The sequence below is a fragment of the Sorex fumeus genome, unplaced genomic scaffold (genome assembly GCF_029834395.1).
Source record: "Sorex fumeus unplaced genomic scaffold, SorFum_2.1 ptg000046l, whole genome shotgun sequence".
In the NCBI taxonomy this organism is placed as follows: Eukaryota; Metazoa; Chordata; class Mammalia; order Eulipotyphla; family Soricidae; genus Sorex; species Sorex fumeus.
In genome coordinates this window covers 14,010,755-14,016,849 of record NW_026606103.1, presented here as the reverse complement: position 1 = coordinate 14,016,849, position 6,095 = coordinate 14,010,755, and the positions used below count along the sequence as shown (strand labels likewise).

Here is a 6,095-nt window from a genome sequence, read left to right as displayed (position 1 = left end):
CTTAGGGATTTCAGTTCATAGTACATGTCTAGAAATATGTTGACAACAGAAAACCAGTTTAGTGTGGGAGAGAGCATTGTATTACAAGGCGAAGTTGAAGGGAACACCCAGCCATGCATTAAAAACACATCATTGAGCCTCTGGCAAAACTTAGCTTTGAACCACTAAAGATATTCCTCAATTCAACATTATATTTAGGAGGCAAATCATCCATAAAATGTATTGCAAATGCAAAGAAGTAAGTTGGAGATTCGTAGCTGTTTTAACATGAAACTTCATGGCTATTCCAGGAAGGATAAGAACTTCCAGTAGAAAGAAACTTTGAAAAAGCTAGTCAAACATGTTAGACAAATCTACATTACTTTCAGTCCTAGGGATTGGACCCTAATGAAGGATCAGCAAAACAAAGAAACAAAAAAGCAAAACCCACTGCATTTGCTTGGGAAAACTCCTTTTAATTTTTGACCTCCATGGGTTCACAAGTCACAAATGACTGAATATTGCAAAGAAAGCGTAGACTCTGTTGAAGGAGGTCCACAGGAAGAGAGGAAGGAGAGAGATTTGAGGGGCACACAACTAGACTGGTGGATAAAGTATTGAGATACAGCGAAGACCAAGCCAACCTGTGTGCTGAGAATCGGGAAACTTTGTCTAAGTGGCTGGAAGAGGCCATGTGAGCTGCTCTGCCATTGAGCAGTTTGAAGGAAAGTTCTGGTTCTGGTCGTCCAATCAGAGCCCTTCATGGAATGTTTCCCCAGCCAGGCCCTCCTGGCCCTCCCCTCCCCCACTGCAGAATGTCTTGGGCCCAAGATTCTGAGGTTTGAATTCAAACTTCACCCTCACCCACTGGGATCCTGAACGTCTGCGTGAGCAGTTCACTCTCTGATCCTGGTCCTGATTTTTGCCGTTGTCATGGCTGATAAACTGCAGTGGCCTCTGGCCTCATCAATGGCGATGGCGTCAGGAGGAGGTAAGCCTGTGAGGGTGTCTGTGTATGTGAGAAAGTCTCTGCCACCCTGAAATCATTTGGGTTCATAGTCACCCTGACTGGGAACACCACGTTTTGAGTGGGTGAAAGAGGAGAAAGACCTGGGCTCCATAGATAGCTCACCTGTACAGCAAAGGGAGCCCAGGAGAACCTGAGGGGTCTGGGAGGGCATCCTTGGAGGTGTGTCAAATTAACTGGGGGAAGGTCATTGGTATGGACAGAGGGAGGCAGCAGGCATATGGCTGCTTTATATGTGAGTGTCCCGCTGGTGTATGGGGGAACAAGGCCATTTGTCATGTGTCTGGAGGGACTGTTTTGTGGAGGCACAGGGAAGACCCAGGCATGCTGAGTCCATGTCCCCTCCTGTGCTCTAGAATAAGTTTAGAAGTAATTAGACTTGGGCTGAGCTCAACCTGATGTGGACAGCTCAGCCCAGATGGTCCAGCCTGAACCTTGTTGAGTGAGGCTGTCTGTGTGTATTTCTGCCATGATGCGTCCTCCCCAGAGCTGGGCTGCAAGTGACTAACTGCCACAGTCAGAGCCTGACACTTCTGCAGACTTAAACTCTCTGCTGGCTGAGCCCAGCAGCTGTCTTGGGTCAGCAGGTTGGGAGACAGGTGACTTCAGTGTAGTTACGACTCAGCTTCCTGAGTTGTTCTGGATTGTTCTCCTTTTGGTGAAGTTTGTTCTTCCATGGTCTGGCATCTCATGGTGCCGCCCCAGCAAGCATTTCAGCTCTGAGGTGAAGATTGATTGAGAATTGCATACTTCCTTCACAGACAAGGGATAATTTGATGTGTGAGTCTATGTGTGATTTTATGAGAATGAGTGTGTGTTTCTGTGTGTGTGTGTGTGTGTGTGTGTGTGTGTGTGATATGTGGGCTTTTGCTGAGAAAAGTCTGTGAAGGTCTGTTCCTTGAGGAGAGGTGAGTGTACTGAGGCAGAAAGAGCATCGTCAGAGCAGTTGGAGACATCAGGGCCTCTGTCCTGAGCATGATGCGCACAGGCTCTGGGACGTCTCTAGGGCGAGTCTCTGCGTCAATTCCTCCTGTGTAATGATGGTTGCAGATAATTTTCTTTCCTGGCACCTGGTTTATGCCTGATGTTTATTATCCTGTATCTGCCTCTGGGATAAAGTCTTAGATTATTTAGAAGTTGTTAACAATTTTCAATCTAACACGATCAGCAGCTCCAGAACTCTGGAAACATCCCCAAGTGTCTGACTGGTGAAATCTCTGGCCATTTCCACACCTGCTGCCATCCCTGATGGAACTCTCCCAGAACACAAGAACCCTAGCCTTAGGATCTCCACGAAGTATAACCCAGCTGGAGGGGAGGGATGGCCTTTGCCCGGGACTCAGGGCTGAGACAGGGCACACCACCTCATTCCTTTCAAAGGGCCTGATCTAGAGATGGTTGGGCCAGTGAGGCCTTGCTCCCCCCTACACCGTCTCCCTCTCACTCCCCTCCCTCCTCTCCACAGTGTCTCCTGTGCTGCTCCCAGAGATGACCATGAACCTCGGGGTCTCCGGCTCTGCATTCCGGGTCTTGCCCTTTCTCAATCCAGGGCTCCCCCAGCCACCACCCTGGGAGCCGATCCAGATGCCCCCTCTGGTGACCTCGGCCATCGCTCCTGGCAACCCTCTGGTGCTGTCACCTTTCCCCATGATGCCTGTGGTGGCAGGAGCGGCCAGCCATGGTCCCCGCGTTCCTGAACCTTGCAAGGTCATCATGCAGGTCAGCCCTGAGGTGGGGCTTGTGGAATCAGACCAGAACCAGCCTGTCACCCTGACACAAGCTTCACTCAACTGGGGGGGCCCAGAAGTTCCATCTGCTGTGAATGGGCATCCTGCACCCATCTACCTGGTGTCATCTGTGATGGAGACCGTATTGCCTACCCAAGCTACTACTGTCACCCAGGCTGAGACAGGAGACTATCCTCTTCAGGCTCCACTGCCAGTGTCCCAGGGGATTCCCATCATCCTCCCATCCAGTGGTGGACCACTGCCCCAGTGGGTTTGTGGGGAGAGTGGTCCTGCCACCACCCGGAACCAGGCATCACCTGAAACCTCCAGCAGCCCCAGTAGTGTCTATGAGAACTTTCGGCGCTGGCAGCGCTTCAAGGCCCTGACCCAGAGGTACCTTGCTCAGACTCCGGACACTGAGGCCGTTTCCTGCTTCCTCATGTAAGTCCCTCGGGTGTCCTAGACTTAATGGGAGCTTCACAGGAAGGGACTGGGGTGACCCCCATGGTAGGATCCATGACAGCATGACCTCAGGAATGCCATCCCGGGGTTTCGGCTCAAATCCCATAGTGACCAGTCATGCCCTAAAGCTTCAACTCAGTCCCCTCATCAGGGTTGGTCCCGACCTGTGGTCTGTAGGACAGACATTCTGTTCCTAAGACCAGACACAGCACAGATGCAACAGGGTTCAGACAGGCCAGGACTGCTCGGCCTTGGAATCTCATGACCTATCCCCAGAGCTGAGGGATCACACCAGCATGGCCACTGAGCTGCGATGTGGGAGGCAGAGTCAACTCAGCGCGGGGAGACCAGGCCGCCATCGGGGGTCTAGGCATGGGTGTAGGGCAGCGGGGGCTCCTGGCAGATACAGACCCTGACCGAGCCTGTCCTTGCAGCCCGGTGCTGCGCACCCTGGCCCGCCTGAAGCCCACCATGAGCCTGGAGGACGGCCTGCGCGGGCCCTGCGGGAATGGGAGGGCACGAGCAATTTTGACCGCATGATCTACTACAACATGGCTGCCAAGTAAGTCAGTCCTGGGCAGAGAGTGGGGGTTGGGGCTGGCTGCGGGACCGGCCTTTAGGGGCTGCTCCCAGATGGCCAAGGGGTCCTTGGCATCCCCGTGAGGCCCTTCCCCTGCGGAAGCTTGTCCCTCCTGGGGCCGGGACACTTCTCCCCACCCCACTCTGGGGCTCCTGACCACAGTCTGAGGGTCACAGTCCCTTATTTTCTGTGACCCTCAAAAGGCTGATGTGGGGAATCACTGGGGGTGCTGGGGTCTGTGCCCACCCATTCTCCACCCTCCTGAGGGCTTGGCCGTGAGTGTTCCCTGTCCCTACCTCATCCAGTGTGGTCCAGGCCAGCCCAACTCAATGGGGTCTGTGCTCCCCATACCAGGTTCATGGAGTTTGAGGCTGAGGAAGAGATGGAAGTGCAGAAGCTGCAGTGGATGAATGGAGTACAGGGCCTGCCAACCACTGCCCCACCCAGGCCTGAGCCTCAGGGGGCTCCAGGCCCATCGCTAGGCCAGCAGCCAGGTACCGACCCTGTTCCCCAGCTAATTTTCATAGGCCCAGGAAGGTGCTAGGGTTCCTGCCCTGCCAGGGAGCCTTCACTCTCCCGGGGACACCCAGGCCTATGCTCAGTGGCCCCCTGTTCCTGGGTTTCTCCCTCTCTCTGAACACAGCACGTTGCCTGAGGGCGTCAGACTCACCTTTGAAGTGGGGTTGGAGAACCTGGGGACACGGTTGACCCCTATTCCTTTTGAGCGCCCCCTCATCCTTCACGCAGTATGGGATTCTAGTACACACAGATGTAGACACACACCTGACCTGACCCAGCCCACAGGTATCCGTCCCCATTTCTGTGCTCAGTGCTGTGTGTCTGCGGGCAATGGACGCGGGGTCCCCTCACGTCCCTCTCTCCTTCTTCCTCCTCAGCCTGTGTCCCTAAGAAATCCAGACCCCGTGCTCGGGCAGCCTGCCCCAAGACGCACAAACCACAGCGGGCCCCCCAAACCAAGGCCCCCAAGGAGATCCCCCCTGAGACCGTGCAGGAGAACATGGATATCATGGACGAGCTGCTAAAGGCTCCTGACACAGTCTGCAGGGCGCCGCTTGGCCTAAGTGCAGCAGGCAGGAAGGAGCAGCAGGAGGAAACCGGGACCTGCCCTGATGTGGGGCTCCTGAGCTATGTGTATGAGCTGTGCTCCCAGGAGGCCTTTGTTACCAAGGTGGGCTTTGGGCGCTGCTGTAGGGTGGGGAGGGCGCAGGGTTGCTTCTGTCCAGGGCTTGGTAGTGACATATTTCTACTTGTGTTTGTGTACATGTGTGCATATGTGTCTCCCTGTGTACAAACATGGCCCTAGTTTGTGAATTTCTGGGTTTGGTCAATGTGTAAACATCTCTGTGTGTCTCCATCTGTGTGCACTGTGTGGGCTCTGCGCAGAAACGTGGGGATACATGTACATGTGCCTAGAGGTGGAAGAGTGTGTGAATTTGTGTCAAGTGTGTACATGACAGAGACTTTATGCAACAGTGCAAGACCCTGCACTGTGCTGAGAACGGGTGTGTTTGCATCTTAATTCCTTCCTAGTCCTTACGAGAACCCTCACACCTGCTTCCCCCTCCCAGGTAGAGGCAGTCATTAACCCCAGCTTCCTGACGCACCTGCTCTCCCCAGAATCCCAGCTGGATCTCCTGGACCTGGCTGAGGAGCTCGAGGAGGAGGAAGGACTCACCCCCACACAGGTGAGGCACATAGGTCTCTGGGGTCCATGCAGGACCCAGGGGAATAATGTGAGGGTTTCCTGTAAGGCAATGGTTAGCGGCTCACGGCAAACAGGAGGCATTTTGCATGTGATTGCTGGAAAAGAGAACCTGAAGGGGACACAGGGGACAGGACCCAGGGCACTTAGAGCAGCAGGTGGGTCATGAGTCAGGGAGGGGCGCCCAGCACTGGGGCCTAGTCACTTGGTGCCCTCCCTGCCCAGGCCATGGCCAGGGGCCTCCCTCTGAGTCCTCAGGGAAGATGAGGACATGAATATGGGGTGAGAGAAGGGTTGGCGGGGGTAAGGGCCCTTAGTGGGACAGAGATCTGGGTTTTCTACTCTGGGAGGAGTCGCGGTCACTCTCTGTCCCACCCTGCACCCCCACATGCCCACACTGTCCTTCCTCCCTTCAGATTGTGGAAAAGCGTCTACGGACTGCGCCGGACACGGAGGTCCAGAAGGCTTGTCCCCAACACCAGCTGACTCCAAAGGACTCAAGTCCATCTGAGAGTGCAGCAGGTCACTGCAAACCAACCCCTACCTGGGGCCATAAGCCAGGGGCCAGCGCTGAATCCTGCCCCCCTGAGACTGACT

At 54.7% G+C, this 6,095-nt stretch overlaps 1 pseudogene; it reads left to right on the top strand.

The window, feature by feature from the left end:
• The first annotated feature begins 1,226 nt into the window (after window positions 1-1,226).
• Window positions 1,227-5,466, top strand: LOC130031248 (NUT family member 2G-like; annotated as a pseudogene).
• Window positions 5,467-6,095: the final 629 nt, after the last annotated feature.